Here is a 16,967-nt window from a genome sequence, read left to right on the forward strand (position 1 = left end):
GAAGAACGCCACAATTATAGCATGCTGGAATGGGAGGACTCCACAGGCAATTAAACATGAAGGAAGAATCAAACTACTGCTGGATGTCTCTACAAAATCCATCCAAGTGGCGGTGATGAAGGGGAAACCTTACCAGGAAGTGGTTAGCGAAGTACAGAAAGGAAATGAGGCCATGGACATAGCTGCTCACGAAGCAGCTGAGTCTCTGGACCCAGACCCAGAATCTGTTTGTGCGCTAGCAATCGGGGGAGAAGGACGTGGACATTTAACAGTTACACGACGATACAGATGAAGAGGAAAAAGCAGAATGGGAGTGCCTGGGAGGAATCCTGGTGCAGACGATGTATGGAGGTGTGATGATTGAGTCATAGCCCCCGAGTGTATTCGAAAAATGCTGATGGAACAACACCACGGCATAGATCACAGGAGGCGCAATGCCATGATCACGAGCTTACAGAAATAATGGTGGTGGCCAGCACTGGGACGCCAGGTGGCCAAGTACTGTCAGAAATGTATTACATGCGGGCAACACAACCCAGGAAGGGCAGTAAAGATAAGAATGAGCCAGCAGCCCCGTCCACAGGGCCCGTGGGAAAATATTCAGATTGACTTCACTGGGTCACTCGTTATAGCATGTAATGGTAAGAAATACTGTCTAGTTATAGTGGATCAGTTCACTAGGTGAGTGAAGGCATCCGCCACCCGCGACTGTACAGCAACAACTGTTGCCAGGATATTGGCCAAGGAAGTCATTCCCCGGTGGGGAACCAGTTCAGATAGATTCAGATCAGGGTACACACTTCACGGGAAAGGTATTAAAAGAGGTGTGTAAGGTAATGGGGATCAAGCAGAAATTCCACATACCATATCACCCGCAGAGTTCGGGAGTGGTGGAATGGATGAATAGAACCCTTAAAATATCTCTGGCTAAGGCGATCCAATAGACCGGTCAATCCTGGGCAGACCTGTTGCCAACAATTTTGTTGCGGCTTGTGTGCCACCCCGAACCGAACAGCCGGACTCGCACTATACGAGTTGGTGACTGGGGGAGCCATGAGCTTACTGGAGGGGATTGTGACTCGTGGGGCCTATCTGGGATCCCTCCAGGACAGGATCAGGCGGCATATCATGGAGCTCAGTGAGCAACTCAAGGGGATGCAGCAAGAGGTTAGGGATCAACAAGATTGCTTGGATAAACAGCAGGACTTGGGATCACCAGTTGAAGTGCTCCAGGCGGGAGAAAGGGTGATGGTTAAGATGATTAATAAGGAAACTGGGTTCTCCCCTAGATGGGAGGGGCCGTACGTTAATTACTCACTAGCGATACATGCGAGTGCGTGGAGATATGTGGACAAGGGCGGTGGAGGCACTGGTCACAGTTGAAGAAACTCGCAAATCAATAAGCGGACAGCCCCAGGGCATCTGCTCTTTATGACCCACAAGTACCATGATAAGCTGCGCAAGGGTGTGGATAGCCCTAGTGAGAATCACGATCGCAACGACTTACTATGCTCCGCGAGCAAGAGCCAGAGAAACTGTATCTCGTACACAAAGAGCTGTGCAGGCCAACCGAAAGAAACAACAAAACCTGTATTACAGGGACTCAGGCGACGTCAGTTGTGATCAAGAGCAATGGACATTGACTGTGACGATTGGGAAAACATTGCATTTAAATTGCTCAGGTATGACAGATGTCTCAGTTGTCCAGGAAACAACACTAGGGAAAGGATGGCTGGGGAGCAATACAACGCGAGTAACTGTTATGTGGATGAATGAGCACACGGTATGTTTCAATGAGGGATTAGCGTGTGTGCAAGGGGAAAGTTTGCAAGTACAATACCCCATCAAGGGGGATGGGTGGGGAAGGTGGCCAATCTTCAAGTGCACTGACTTTGATGACTGGTGTTGGAAGATAAGCCCCCTTGATAAACCCACTACCACTGCCCCATCAACCACTCAAGTAACAGTAAAAACCTCAAGAGCCACACCAATCACTCGGACCCCTCTTACGTGGACCCCTCTCACAGGGACCAGAAAGTGGGATTGTGATACACGCAGAAGGGGTCCAACTATATGATGATGTGAACCATGAGATCGTCCCAGTAATTGTGAGCCGCACTGACCTGGGTCTGCCAGAAGGATGTAATGCCAATGTAAGGGCACTATACACCTGCCTGCTAGCTATAGTATTAAGAGAGGCAACGGACGCGGGTGAAGCGTCACAGCCCTGGAGCAAATTAAACCCGCATCGTAAGAAAAGGGAACTGATAAATGATGTGCTGACAGGCAAATACGGGAACATCTTTCGTGAATGCCCTAGACATACAAGGATGGAGTTAAGGGAATGAAACGAGATGTGTGCCATGCATGTGGAGACTGGGTGGTGGAACAGGTCCGCTATAACCTGGATTGGGTAAACAGCGCACACTTGTTTTCCCTCGCCCAGCATCCCGGAAACCTAGATTCATGTATGTTGAAGGGGATGACCCGAGTCTTCCCGATAATGGGGGTGGGGGGTGGACTCCCATTCAACAATGATGGGGCTGGTATTTGTGATCCCGATGATGACCGGAACGGAAGGCCCATACCCGCAGTATGAGATAGAAAACTTGGGACTAATGCGATACCTCCGGTATCACCCCATGGACCAGTATGCCACCAAAATTAATGGGAGCATGCGAGGAGTCTCCCTCTCTGGTTGTCGCCAAGTAGGGCGCCTGACCATATGTCCACACCCAGTAAGGAGGGAAAGCATGAACGGGTGTGGGTTCAAGTGAACCGTAGGCTGTGTACCAGAATCGAGCCCAACCTGGACCGAGCCAACACATTTGGCTGGGCCAGATTGATAGATATTTACACCAGAAAGGCAGTGACTCTAAATGTAACTGATGATTTAAAGGCAGACCTGGAGTTATATGACATGGCAGCCCCAATCCCAAATCTTGTGGAGGATCTAAGTGATATTAAAGATCCCCTGTGGGAAAATGTGCGGCAATACCACCCACTAGAACAAAAATTAAAGAAATTAGGAGACAAGGTTAACCAGGACCTTCAGAAGATCCCATGGTATATGTCAGCCTGGGACTGGGGAATGAATGTTTAAATACACCCCTGGATCCACATAATATTGCACGATTTTACAGTTAATATTGGTGATTGGCTGGCTGATTGCAACACGCAGGGCTTGCGCAACGCGAAAGAACCAGCTGCGAGCTAAAGCATTAGTGAAGGAATGTTGTAGGTTGCTAGAGAAACAGCTGGGTCTAACACCAAGGCACTGGGCCTCCCAAATCTTTCTGCTGATCACCGATGCGGGGGCTGCAGACACAAGGCAGATAGTTAGCATAATTAGTCACCTTGGGTAGGATAGCCAAGATCACCTAAAGGTGGCACTGAAGTGGGACATTAGGTCACATTGGACATATCAGACATGGAATAAAGGGTTAAAGTGTGTACGTGCAGAAATCAGAAGCAGCCCTTACAAATTAAACACATAAAAAGAAGAATTAGGTTGAAAACTGTACATCTGTACGATGTCCTATGCATACCTCCTGGCCTAACATAAGAGATAACATGAGGATGGTATGTCTCAAACCGACACATCACCAAAAATGGTACCCAGTACGAGCAAAGATCAAATCGGAGCCAGGCACAAGAGTAATAAGATAAATAACATTCCTAGTTTGATAAACATTCTGAGACACAGTAGGGGAAAAGTACGAGGAATAGGCGGGATAGAAATCATCTTTGTCTTGAGTGACATGGGCTTGTGTCCATTCAAATCAATGTATGTCTCGCGCATTGAATGTCTGGCCACGTTAGGCTGAGTAACTGTGTAAAAACCTTGTGTGTTCTTTGTTCGGGAAGAGCGGGTGTGGAAAGTTCAATAGGGGCTGACTTACAGTCTCGTCCCTCCCTTGCAAGTAAAATAAATCTACAGACTGTGTCAAGGTTAATTATTTTAATCTCCACTTCAGGTACTACTTAACTTTTGTCCAGTTAGGGTACTGCACAGAAATAATAAGAAAATTTGCTACTATTAATCAAAGCACAATTTATTTCTCATAATAGGCATAATATGGCAATAAATTTGATCAGGATAGCATAAAGTAACAGAATCTAGATTGTAGAAGTGCAGTAGCTTCAAAGTGTTTACGTTGTTGATAAATGATGTAGGTACAGGTAAGTTCCTCTTCTAGTCCCTTGGTGGCAAGTAATGATTGAAGTTCAACAGCTTGACCTGACGCATGTTCCTCCGGAGTGATGAATAAACCAGATTGTAAGGAAATCACGGTTTCAATCTCTTTAAGGAAGTTGCAGTTACTTGTCAGTTATAAGTCTCACGTAAAGTCTTTTCATGCTGTAAATTTAAAAATTAGTTCCTGGGATGTGGGCTTTGTTGGAAAGGCCAGCATTTATTGCCCATCCCTAATTGCTCAACCGCTGCGGTCCTTGTGGTAAAGTAACTCCCAAACTGCTGTTAGGAAGGGAGTTCCAGGAATTGGACCCAGCAACGATGAAGGAACGGCTATGTATTTCCAAGGCAGGATGGAGTGTGGCTTGGAGTTGAACGTAGAGATGATGGGGTTCCCTTGTCTGATGCCCTTGTCCTTCTAGGTGGTAGTGGTCACAGGTTTGGGAGGTGCTGTCAAAGGCTTTTAAAGCTATTTACCCTTTTCATACCTCAAACTCTGTGTGTTTATTCATTGTAAAGGCCTTCAGCTCATTTTTCTCTGAAAGCTTGTTCAATGTTCGGCCATGGAAGGGTTGAAATTCCACCCGTTAATAATGTTAGCAGATAAGTTTATGTGAGCGCAAAATTGGAAATCCAGTTTTATACTCTTTTGTGAACATTGTGAAGCATTTCACCATGTTTACCTTCAAAGCTGTTTTAAAAAAAATAGCTTTTCTTTGAATTATCTTTAATTCAGTCAAATAATTTGTCAGTCATAATTAACCGTTTAGCTTGCAATATCCAATTAAATATGACAACATTATTTATAAAATGATCAGTTTCATATTGTAAAATAACAAGTTATCTGATCCTCTAATGTTTATATATTTGGGAGAACACTTCAGAAGCTCCACAGTTTAACGCAAAGTTATCTGACAGTCTGCATAAGAGAATTTTGTCCCTATCACATCACCTTAATCATCACAATACTTTTAATGGGGAAGAATTATTATTTAACAAATAACAAACAAAGGTGATTTACATTATAGAATATTTCCTACACGTGTGCATATCAACTAAGTCAAATCTTTTACACAAAAAAGAGAATAATCTACATCTGCTATTTTGCAAACCTTCATTTTAACAAATGCATATTTGCAGAAAATTACAATTAATAAAGTGGTTATTATAAAGATCACAGGGAATTAATGATCAAAAATACTCGCAGGTAATACATATCAAAACAGAATTATTTTGTGTTAGTCAGAATTGCTCTCTCACACAATTTGTTTGTTTTTGCTCTGCAAATCGTTATATACACCACAGCAACATCAACAACTTATTTATATAGCACCTTTAACGTACTAAAATGTCCAAGGCACATCACAGGATTGTTGTAAAAAAAAATTGACACCAAGCCACATAAGGAGATATTAGGGCAGATGGCCAAAAGCCTGATCAAAGAGGTAGGATTTAAGGAACCTCTTAAAGGAGGAATGAGACCTAGAGAGGCAGGGAGGTTTAGGGAGGAAATTCTAGAACTTCGGGCCTGGGCAGCTGAAGGCATGGCCACCACATGTGGAGTGATTAAAATTGGGATACTCAAGAGGCCAGAATTGGAGGGGAGCAGATATCTCGGAGGTTTGTGGGGCTGGAAGAGATTGCAGAGATAGGGAGTGGTGAGGCCAAGGAGGAATTTGAAAACAAGGATGAGAATTTTTAGAATTGAGACGTTGCTTAACTGGGAGCCAGTGTCGGTCAACGAGTACATGGATAATGGGTGAATAGAATTTGCTGCGAGTTAGGACAAGGGCAGCAAAGTTTTGGATGATCTCAAGTTTACAGAGGGTAGAGCGTGAGAGTCCGGGCCAGGACTGCATTGGAATAGTCAAGTCTAGAGGTAACAAAGGCATGGATGAGCAGATGGGCTGACACGAGGCAGAGTCAGCCGATGTTACAGAAGTGGAAATAGGCAGTCTGACTTATGGGTGAGCTGACACATTAATAGAATAAATGATAATTATTATTACGAGACAAATCACTCCAATCACAGTTGCTGCTATGTTTATTTGTTTGGATGTTTCGGATGCTTGTCTGGCCTTTTCCATGTTCCCCAAGTCAACAGCATTGCTAACCTGAAAACACAATGGCAAATGGTAAAGGACTGACCTGCACAATCTATCTGCAAGAAATGTAGATGTCCAACCTATTTATGTTCGCAGTTTAAACAACTTCAAAGGAAGAAAGATGATCAATGAATATGATAGAACTTAATGATTATGCTTACGTTGCACAATGTGATCCTGATAATGCCTAACATGCTTTTTCTAATCTTTTTACAATATGTTTTGAGGACAATGACTTTGCTGTTGCACGGTCCCAGGAGCACCAGCCACCTTTGGGATGCATTCAAGTGTCCATGTTTCATGTGTGAGCCCGGATGGTGAGTCTTGGGAGGGCAGTCAGGGAAATGAACTTTGGGAGGGCATCATAGCCAATGATAATCCTATCACTGCCCCATATCCACACATGCAGGTGTTAAGGTTTGTGATCATGGAGTGAGAGACCTGGTTGAGTTACTCTGTTATGTACGATGGAGGCAAAATTTAAATGCTGTGCCCCACCACTGCCCCAGCTAACTCATCATCTTTGTTGGTGTTGTGCAGCACCACACACATCAGAGTACTTTGTGGAGCCCTCGCTAACATCAAAGTAGGATTGCTGGAGATGTGTTAGAAACTGTTGAGCAACATACCGCACCAAATCCCCATCTATTACCCATGCAGCTATACAAGTTCATAACACAAAAATAAGCCATTTGGCCCATTGTCCTTCCTCAGCTTCAAATATCTATCTAGGTAATCAATCTTCCCTTACAGGATTTAGTAGCGTCTGCCGTAACAATTTCTTGTGCTAAAAGGTTCCATGTTCCAACAATCCTCTGAGTAAAGAAATGTGTCCTACCCACTCTTCTCACTCTTGCAGTAACAATTTTAAATTAATAGTCCCTTCGCACTGATTCCCCGTCGAGAAGAAATAGTCTTTTCCTATTCACAGAATCATAGAATGGTTACAATACGGAAAAAGGCCATTTGGCCCGTCAACCCCATCCCGACTCTCAGCTAGTCCCACTCTCCTGCCCTTTCTCCATAGCCCTGCAAATATTTTTCCTTCAGATACTTATCTAACTGTCTTTTGAAAGTTAAGTTTGAGACTGCTTCCACCACTCTTTCAGGCAGTGCATTCCACAACCCAACCACTCGCTGTGTAAATAAAGTTTTTTCTTACGTCGCCTTTGGTTCTTTTGCCAATCAACTTAAATCTGTGTCCTCTGGTTCTCGACCCTTCTGCCAATAGGAACAGTTTCTCTCTAACTTTTCTGTCCAGGCCCCTCATGATTTTAAACACTATTCATCCTATTAAAACCCTTCATCATTTCAAAAAGCTCCATGAACTCTCTGTTTAACTCTACTTGCTCAAGTGGAAATAGTCTGAGGGGATCATTTATGGTTTTGGCACGGGCGGGAGTAGGTCCATGGAAAATGAAAATTGGGTGGGATGAATAACAGGTGCCTAATCCACTATCGCCAGGGTCAGACCTGAAAATGACAACCCCCAACCACCCAGTATCTTGAGCCTCTCCTCATAGTTCTACTATCCCATTCTGGTGTCCTCCTAGTAAACTCTGACTTTTTTTTAAAGCCAGTACAATCTACATTGCCTGAGTCCTTGTAATTCTTTGCAAATTTTCCCTCACTGAGCCCAGTCTGGCCTTTGGCAATTAGGTTCCGAGCGAGGATTCTAAACATCCCTAACTCCCTGTTTGCCATCAGAGTAAAGAAATTAAACATTAAAAACAAATGATGAAATAAAAACAAAAAAATGTTGGGAACACTAATCAGATCGGGCAGCATACTTGGAGAGAGAAACAGAGTTAGAAACAGAATTAATCTTTCAGGTCGACGACCTTTGCTCAGAACTGGAGAAAGTTAGAGGTGTAACAGATTTTAAGTGCAGGGGGAGGGAAAGATGTTAAAGAAAGAAGAATTACATTTAAATAGCGCCCTTCAGATCTCAAAATGCTTTACAGCCAATGAAGTACTTTTGTAATGTAGTCACTGTTGTAATGTGGGAAACGCGGCAGCCAATTTGCGCACAAGCAAGGTCCCATGAACAGCAATGTGATTATGACCAGATAATCTGTTTTTTTGTTATGTTGATTGAGGGATCAATATTGGCCAGGACACCTGAGAGCAAACGGGGGCTCGGTTTAATGTCTCATCCGAAAGATGGCACCTCCGACAGTGCACTGGAGTGTCAGTGTAGATTTTTGTGGTCAAGTCCCACAACCTTCTGACTCAGAGGCGAGTGTGCTACCCACTGAGCCACAGCTGACATTGAAAACAAATTGTTCACGCACAAACAAAAAAATAGTTTACCAAGTTTTTAATGAAAATGTTTTACGTAGCTCTATTTAGCTTGTTATCTTAAATAAATTATTTTACTGATGAACTTTGGGCTAATCAAAATGAAGAAATGCTAATGCTGGCAAATACTTCATCCTTGAATATTGGGCGGACGATTTGAAGCACCGACGGAGCGCCAAAACCCAGGTCGCAATGCTACTCTTCGGTCTTGAACAACAGCCGGTGGGGTCACCGGCAGAGAGCCGCCGCAGGGTCCATGGTGTGGGGAATATGCCGAGGCCGGGCGAGTATTTCTCCCTGAGCCAGGAGCAACACTTTGCTCCACAAAAAAAAAATCAATTCTAAAGAAAAATCCCGGCTGATTCTTGATCGGAATGACAGTTGCACACGGGCAGACGATGTGGGTCACACGCTCTGAGTATTCAATGCCGCCAAAACCCTTTGAATACTATACGAGGAGAATACGCACATTTATAAAGCCAAAATACTGCGAAATCTGCAATATAAACAGAAAAATGCTCGAAAGAGTAGCAGCACATGTGGAGAGTGAAACCAAATTAACTTTTCAGGTCGGTGATCTTTAGTCAGAACTAGAAAATGTTAGCGTTGTAACATTTTCCAGCTTCCTGTCCAATATTTATCCCTCAATCAACAGAACAAAAACAGATTATCTGGCCATTATCACATTGCTGTTTGTGAGAGCTTGCTGTGTGCAAATTGGTTGCCAAGTTTCCTACATTACAACAGTGACTACACTCCAAAAGTGCTTTGTTGGCTGTAAAGCGCTTTGAGACGTCTGGTGGTCGTGAAAGGCGCTATATAAATGCAAGTCTTTCTCTTGACTTCTGCCTTCCATGCTATCACAGACCTTCACTTTTAGTCTTTCTTCCCCTCACCCCCTTTCTTTGCCTCTGTGGTTACTTAAAATCTGTTATATCTCAAACTTTTTCCAGTTCTGGCAAAACATTAACTCTATTTTTCTCTCTCTCTCTTCACCGATGCTACCTGAGCTGTTGTGTATGTCCAGCATTTTCTGTTTTTAAACATACCCGACTGCAGTCAGACAAAAAATAAATCCTTTCTGAATGCTCGAAGTAGCTGGGGACCAATAAAAGCTCACGTTTGGCATTCATGTCGGAAGACTGGACCATCTCCTCAACATTTCACCCATTCTGAAAACCATCCCTGAACAAGACATTCTCAAAAAGTGCAATTCAGCTGTGACAATTCCACAGAGTTCTACTTTCTTCTTCTTTTCAAAAATCATATTAAAAGAAATCAGGTAAGTAATGGTAAATGTTTGCGGACTTGATTTCTGTTCAACATTTCCCAGTAAGGAGTCAACACCCTTTGGAAAAGAAGGAGAGAGAACAACTTTGGAGAAAGAAAGAATCATAATCTTTAACAACTAACCTGACTGGAGTACACCGTTGCTAGTACTCCAAGTGGAAGACAGCAACATAGCATGTTAAAGATAGACCAACCCATATGGGTTGCGACTGGCATAGCAATGAATCTCTCTGAGTTCTGCATCATCAGATGATCTTGTGAGCAATGTAGAGTATGTAGTTCTCAGTCTTCTTTCTGCATTGCCAGTTCTGGAAATGATGCTACGGTTGATCTTTATAACAAACAATTTCCTGTTTGGAGGTAGGTTTGGGTAAAGATTTGCATAAAAAAATGGGGCAAACCTTCATTAACCTATAAAAAGGCAAAAGCATAAAAAGGGAAGAAATCCGTCTTTCATTTGCCACATTGAGAAAAAAAAGCAATATGATATTTTAAGCTCTTTGCCTATTAATTACAAAATATTTCACAGGAGTCATAGCTGCAATTACAATGCTGGAAACCAAGCTGGAGAGAGCAATTCACCATGCGAAATGTGAACATATTTTCTGTGGTTATACAAGCAAATTTTGCAGCAAGTGTGAAGATTGAGCAGCTATTTTAGTCAGCCAGGTCATGCCTCTAGTCAGCCTGAGGCCCTGATCACCATCCTGTCTACCATGCTCCAACCCTGAGTGCCAACTGGGCAGGTAGTTGAGGTGTGGATCGTTCTTGATTGACATCAGGCCCTTGGCCTTCTGCAACCACCACCAGGCCCTGGATACTTTTCAGCCCTTGGATTCTGAGAGTTCTGTATTTTCACATGATCGCCTTCAAACTTGGACTCCACCACCAGCCTCTGGCTTCTTTTCCTTCTCTGTATGCCACCATACTCGGGCGTCGTCAACAAATCCCTTGTTGCAGCCTCCTTCCACCAACTGCAGGCTTTGGAACATGTTTGGTACCCATAGTCATGCGTAAGTAACCCAATTTGTATATGTAACCCGTAACCAATTATCTATACCCGATGGGCTCAATTTTCCCCAGTGATTTGCGCCATTTTTTTTGCCGTAAGTTAAAAAATTAAAGTTTCCTGAAGGAATGTGCGCCGGCGTAACTCAGTTAGTTATGAATTTTTTTTTGCGTCATAGGGGGCATAACCTGATGTCTGCGCCAGTTTTTGTCAATTATGGGAGTTTGTTCAAAAAAATGTCTCTTAGGTCGGCATATGTGACCACTCCCGAAAAACCTTCTGGTGCGTTAAGAAAGAGCAGCGCACATTGAAAAATAGGCACAGAATGACACCATTGTTTTTCAGCGAAGATTTGGAGGGAGTCAAGGAGACTTAAAAATGCATAATAAAGATTCATTTTTTTTTTCCTTATAATGCAGTAAATGGAAGTTTGATGGAATTCTGTAAGTTTTCATATTTTGTCAACTGACACACCACCACCGAACTTCTGCAAACAGGGCTGGAGGGTCGGTGCATCGGCCGGCAGAATCGGTCCCGTCCCCGGGCACGGGCTCGGGCTCGGGACTCGGCTGCAAAAGAAGCCGGGGGCAGGGGGCGTGGGGAGCTGTGGAAGGCAATTGGAAGGCATCAGTAGAAGCCTGCAGGATGCATCAAATCAAGCCCGGGTGTGTGGGGTCTGTGGAAGGCGATCGAAAGGCATCAGAAGACCGCGCTACACATCAAATGTAGCCCCGGGGGGGGGGGAGTTCCTGATCACTGCCTCTGCTCAGACCTGGGTGTGGTCCATACAGACCTGTGGGGAGAGAGAACAAAGAACCTTATCCTGCAAGCCTGCCGTTTTGAGCTTCTTGCAAAGGTAAAATTTAAGCATGGGGCAACACTGACAATGCCATACCTTGTGCAAGCTTTCTGCATGATGGTGCTACGGAGGAGACAATTGTTTTGACGTCATCACATGAGGAACCTCAGAGCCTGTAGGGTGATGGGTAGGAGGCCTTTCCCATGTCGGGTATATCGAGACAGGCATTCGTATCTGCACCTGAGTGATGCAGACTGTGTCAGAGGGCTGTGTTTCCGCAAAGAAGTTGTCACTGAGATCTGCAGACCTGCAACCTAGAAGTGTCAGGAGGACTATTTGTCAGTTGAAGTGAAGGTTACAGCTGCACTTTCATTCGATGCATCCGGATCATTCCAAGCTACAACTGGGGATGTGTGCACCATTTCCCAACATGCAACACATGTCTCCATTCGGCAGGTGACTGCTGCATTATATGTCTGGAGGAATGACTACATAAATTCCCCATGACCGCCCAGGCAATGCGTGACATGTCTGTGGGCTTCTCCAGGATTGCCAGCTTCCCAAAGGTACATGGCTGCATTGATTGTGCCCACATCGCATTGCGAGCACCTTTGGAGGATTCCGAGATGTACAGGAACAGAAAAGGCTTCTACTCCGTTAATGTGCAGCTCGTGTGTGACCATATGCATCACATCATGTCAGTTGATGCAAGATACCCTGGGAGCACCCATGATATGTTCATGCTACGCGAGAGCATTATATCTGCCATGTTTCAGCAGCAGCCAGAAGGGCAGAGCTGGCTGCTGGGAGCCAAAGGATACGGCCTCACCAACTGGCTCATGACGCCCCTACGCGTAACCTGGACGGAAGCTGACCGGGAATACAACATGTCTCACATTGCGACACGCAGCATAATAGAGAGGACCACTGGCATCTTGAACATAACAAAAAACAGATTATCTGGTCATTATCACATTGCTGTTTTTGGGAGTTTGCTGTGTACAAATTGGCTGCCACGTTTCCTACATTACAACAGTGACTACACTCCAAATATATTTTATTGGCTGTAAAGCGCTTTGAGATGTCCGGTGGTCATGAAAGGCGCTATATAAATGCATGTCTTTCTTTCTTTTTCCTCTTCTCGCTCAGCCTCTTGACCAGGTCACTCATTCTCAGTGCTAACTATCACCTAAATTTTCTAACCCCTTCTTTTCCAATACTTTTACACTGCTCTCCCAATCTCATCCTCCATAAAAACATCTATAGCCTGCCCCCTGACCTGATCACCTTGACAGGTCTTACCAGCTCCAAGGTTTTTATTTTTAACAAAACCTTCTCTTTTTACTTTCTTGTTTCCCTTAACATTCATATCACGCTGCCTGCTTCAGAATCCTGTACAACCCGTGCCTTTCAGCAGCTGAACTATTGGAGAAGCTCAGAACTGTAAGCCCAGATTTGAACTCCTGGCAGGAGTCGTGCAGGTGGGGGCCGAGGGAGACAGGAAACCATCTAGCCCACTATATGAGGCCCTGGGGGATTTCCACTGCTGCGTCTCATCTGCATATCCCACATCAATCCCTGCCCAAACCTGACCAAAAATAAATGCTTACTGCAAAAAAAGGAACAAATTTTTGACTAACTTTTGAAAATGATGGCCAGTTATAAAAGCCAGTTTCTGCAGGCCAGTCGCCAGGAGCAGTCATGTGCCAATTTTACATGGACAAGCTGCACATCGGGGAGAGCCAGCCAGAACAAACTGAAATTCAGAGTGTAACCAATTTAAATGTATTTTATTCCTTTTATTAGACTATTGCTGCTCTGCCATGCTGCCTCCTTCTGTCCGGCCATCTTCTATGCCAGAAAAGATGCCATTAGCCAGTCTTGTGCCAAATAGCACATTCTCCCAGCATCCAGCCCTTCAGTGAATTAGACCTGTTGTCCCCAAAATCGAGCATTTAGAGTACTCCGTTTGGTTTTCATCACTGTGCCCGACTTCAACTTTGTCTCACAACTTCAGTTATTGATCTGCATTCTTCACTCTCGAGCAACCTGCAAACAATGATTCCAAATTGGATCTGACCAGCAACTTATGGAACAATAAAATTGCATCGCTCTGTTATTCAAACCCAGTACCTTATTCTGCTTTTTTTTTAAACTGTAATTATGCATATAAATTTATCCACTGTAGATTGCTTTCCTAATCCACATGTTCCAACTAACATATATTCTCTTTTATGCTCCCTTGCTCCCATAACAATTATTTATTCACATTAAACTGCATCTACCATCTGTTTTTTAAAAATTATTTGCTCGGTCTCTTATTTGCAAATATGAACATGTTACTTACATTTCCCTCATACGAGTCCTTGATATATATTTGCATATTAAAAATAGCAAGTGTGCCAAGAGAGGTCCTTGGGGTAACTTTTGTTTTTAATCTCTTTCTAGCCAGTAAAGATCCCATATATGGCTATCCTCTCTTTATCTAGTCAGAAAAATTCAATAATGATGTGCAATACAGATTTTGATTGCATATTAATTAATTGCAAGATGAAGGAGGAAAGCCATTCAACTGATCTCATTTTAGCCATCTAGAAAAGCTCCACTGTTCCGCCCACTGCAGCATCCAATTTTTTTCGAAGTGTTTCCAGGGGTTTTACCAGCACTACTCTGGTGGAAGTTCTTTCTGAGTGTTGAAGAACTTCCTGATATCCATCCTAAATTTACCATTTACTTGTTTGAACCTGTATCTCCTTTTCCTGCTCTTGCCATTTAAAGTATTATTTGTGATTTACTTTTCATTTCCCTTCAATTATCTCATATCCGTCCATAAGATCAATGTTCCAAAGTTGCAAGCTTGAGTTGAAATATTCAGATGTTTTTCTTCATTATTACTGGTATTTGTTTGAGTGGGCATGATTATAATTAAAAACTGCATTAAAAAAAAAAAGTCTTCCTGTGGTGCCAGGTGCAGCAGAAGTGTTCCCCCAACTCTACAGTCATCGTGATCGACTTCCCCTGCCCCCCGCCCCCAGCTTATCCTCAGAATTCTGCTGGCAGGGCAAACAACTCGACATTCGGCATTTGCAATGTGTAAGCTGACTGTGGAGACGCGACAGGCATAAAATGTAAATGAGGCCCAATTTCTGGCCTCCTAATTGGGGCATGAGCTGCTGGAGCAGTGCTAATTCTGGGCCCATAACAGGTCTTGATGAATATAAAGAGATATGTCTGGTGCTTGGTATGGACTGAAGTCAGAGCCCCATGTCTCTTTCTTATGATGCAAGTGTCTGTGCGTACTGCAGTCAGACTTTGGAAAGTGTTAAATGCCTTCTTCATAGATCTTCTTTATTTCTTATGTCATTTATTTTCTTGTGTTTTTCTTTTATTACCGCACTTTCATTTAGTTTAAGTTTCATGACCACCGGATGTCCCAAAACACATTACAGCCAATTAAGTACTTTTTCAAGCGTAGACACTGTTGTAATGTAGGAAACGCAGCAGCTAATTTGCGCACAGCAAGCTCCCACAAACAGCAATGTGATAATGACCAGATAATCGTTTTTTTTAGTGATGCTGATTGAGGGATCAATTTTGGCCAGGACACCAGGGATAACTCTCCCACTCTTCTATGAAATAGTCATGGGATTTTTTATGTTCACCTGAGAGGGCAGACGGGGCCTCAGTTTAATGGCTCATCCAAAAGACGGCACCTCCGACATTGCAGCACTGTCAGCCTACATTTTTGTGCTCAAATCATTGAAGTGGGGCTTGAACCTACAACCTTCTGACTCAAAGGCGAGAGTGTTACCCACTGAGCCATAGCAGGCACTCTATAAAGGTATTGTGGACAACATGATAAAGAAGGGTTGACCATCACAGCATTAATTTTAGTTTCAGTCACCTCCTTTTGAATTTTAAGGTCAAAGAGTTCTACCATAGCTTTACTTGGGGCATTTACCATATTACGTTCAACTGCTACAGAAGCGTGCATGGGTGGTTAATGGTGAATTTATGTTTGGTGATACTCTTAACATAATAGAGTCATTTCCTCAACACCTACCAGCTCCATTGAGTGGTACAGATGGCATTCATCCACCTTGTTATTTCCTTGAACAGGTGCAGCTCCTAAAATCCGGAACCCCCGGGACCGAGGCCATTCCGGATTCCGGGCTTTTCCAGACTGTCGATTTGTTTTCTGACGTCACGAATCCGGAAACACCCAAGCCCAAGTTCAGGTATTTCAGGATTTCGGAATGTCAGAAAGGAGGGGGATTCCCGCCGAAGAGCTGTTCGGGCCGTCCAGCCCCACCAATCAGATTGGGGGGCCGGCACAGCCGAGAAAGTTGTCGTTGGGCGGACCCCGCTGAGGATGTTGTCGGACGGGCGCCGCGGAGTTCGTGTTCGGGGGGGGGGGGGGCTCCCGCCGAGGAAGATGTCGTTGGGTGGGCCCCTGCTGAGGTGTTCGGGCGGCCCTGGCGAGGAGGTGTTCGGGTGGGCCGGCGAGGAGGCCCCGAGGTAGGGGCAGCGGCGGGGCCCCAAGGTCAGCAGGGTCGTCTGGTCTGGATTCTGGAACATTTTACGGATTCCGGACAACCCTGCCAGTGATCGGCCTGGAGTCCAGATTCTGGAACATTCCGGATTCTGCAACTCCGGATTCTCGACATTGCACCTGTATGTGGATTGTGCAGGTAACTTCCTTGACAAAAAGTAATGCTTTCCTGAACAGTACATTATGAAGGGCATGGCCGTGTCTGTACAATGACTCTTTCTTGTTTTAGATTGCAAGTTTCCATTGGTCACATCTGGACTATCAAAAAAAAATGTATGTAATAGGAATCAAGAAGCTCACTTCTACTTATTAAGATGCTGAACGAATTCCTGAAAATCTGCTGTCATGGAATTGCTGGGTTCCATGTGTTATGCCTTCAGTAGCAACACACAAAGTGGACTCTCCAATGCGCTATCCACCTAAGTGTTACTTTTCTGCAGCTGCTACTGCCACCTAGATAGTGGTGATAATTATCCTGGGTGGAATGTGGAGGAAATGGATTGGAAGGATTATCCATGGCGCCTTGACTCACATTTGATAGATTCGGTCCCTGATGGATCTTAAAGGGGACGGGCAATTCTTTAGGGGGAAGAAAAACTTGCTACTAAAAATTGCAGCAGAATGAAAGCAGTTGCCTTTAAGAACCCATTTACTCAATGCTGTGCTCTAAATCGACCCCAGAAGAGGTGGTGGATCAGAGGATAATCCAGCCTACT

This window comes from Pristiophorus japonicus, chromosome 11 (genome assembly GCF_044704955.1).
Source record: "Pristiophorus japonicus isolate sPriJap1 chromosome 11, sPriJap1.hap1, whole genome shotgun sequence".
In the NCBI taxonomy this organism is placed as follows: domain Eukaryota; kingdom Metazoa; phylum Chordata; class Chondrichthyes; family Pristiophoridae; genus Pristiophorus; species Pristiophorus japonicus.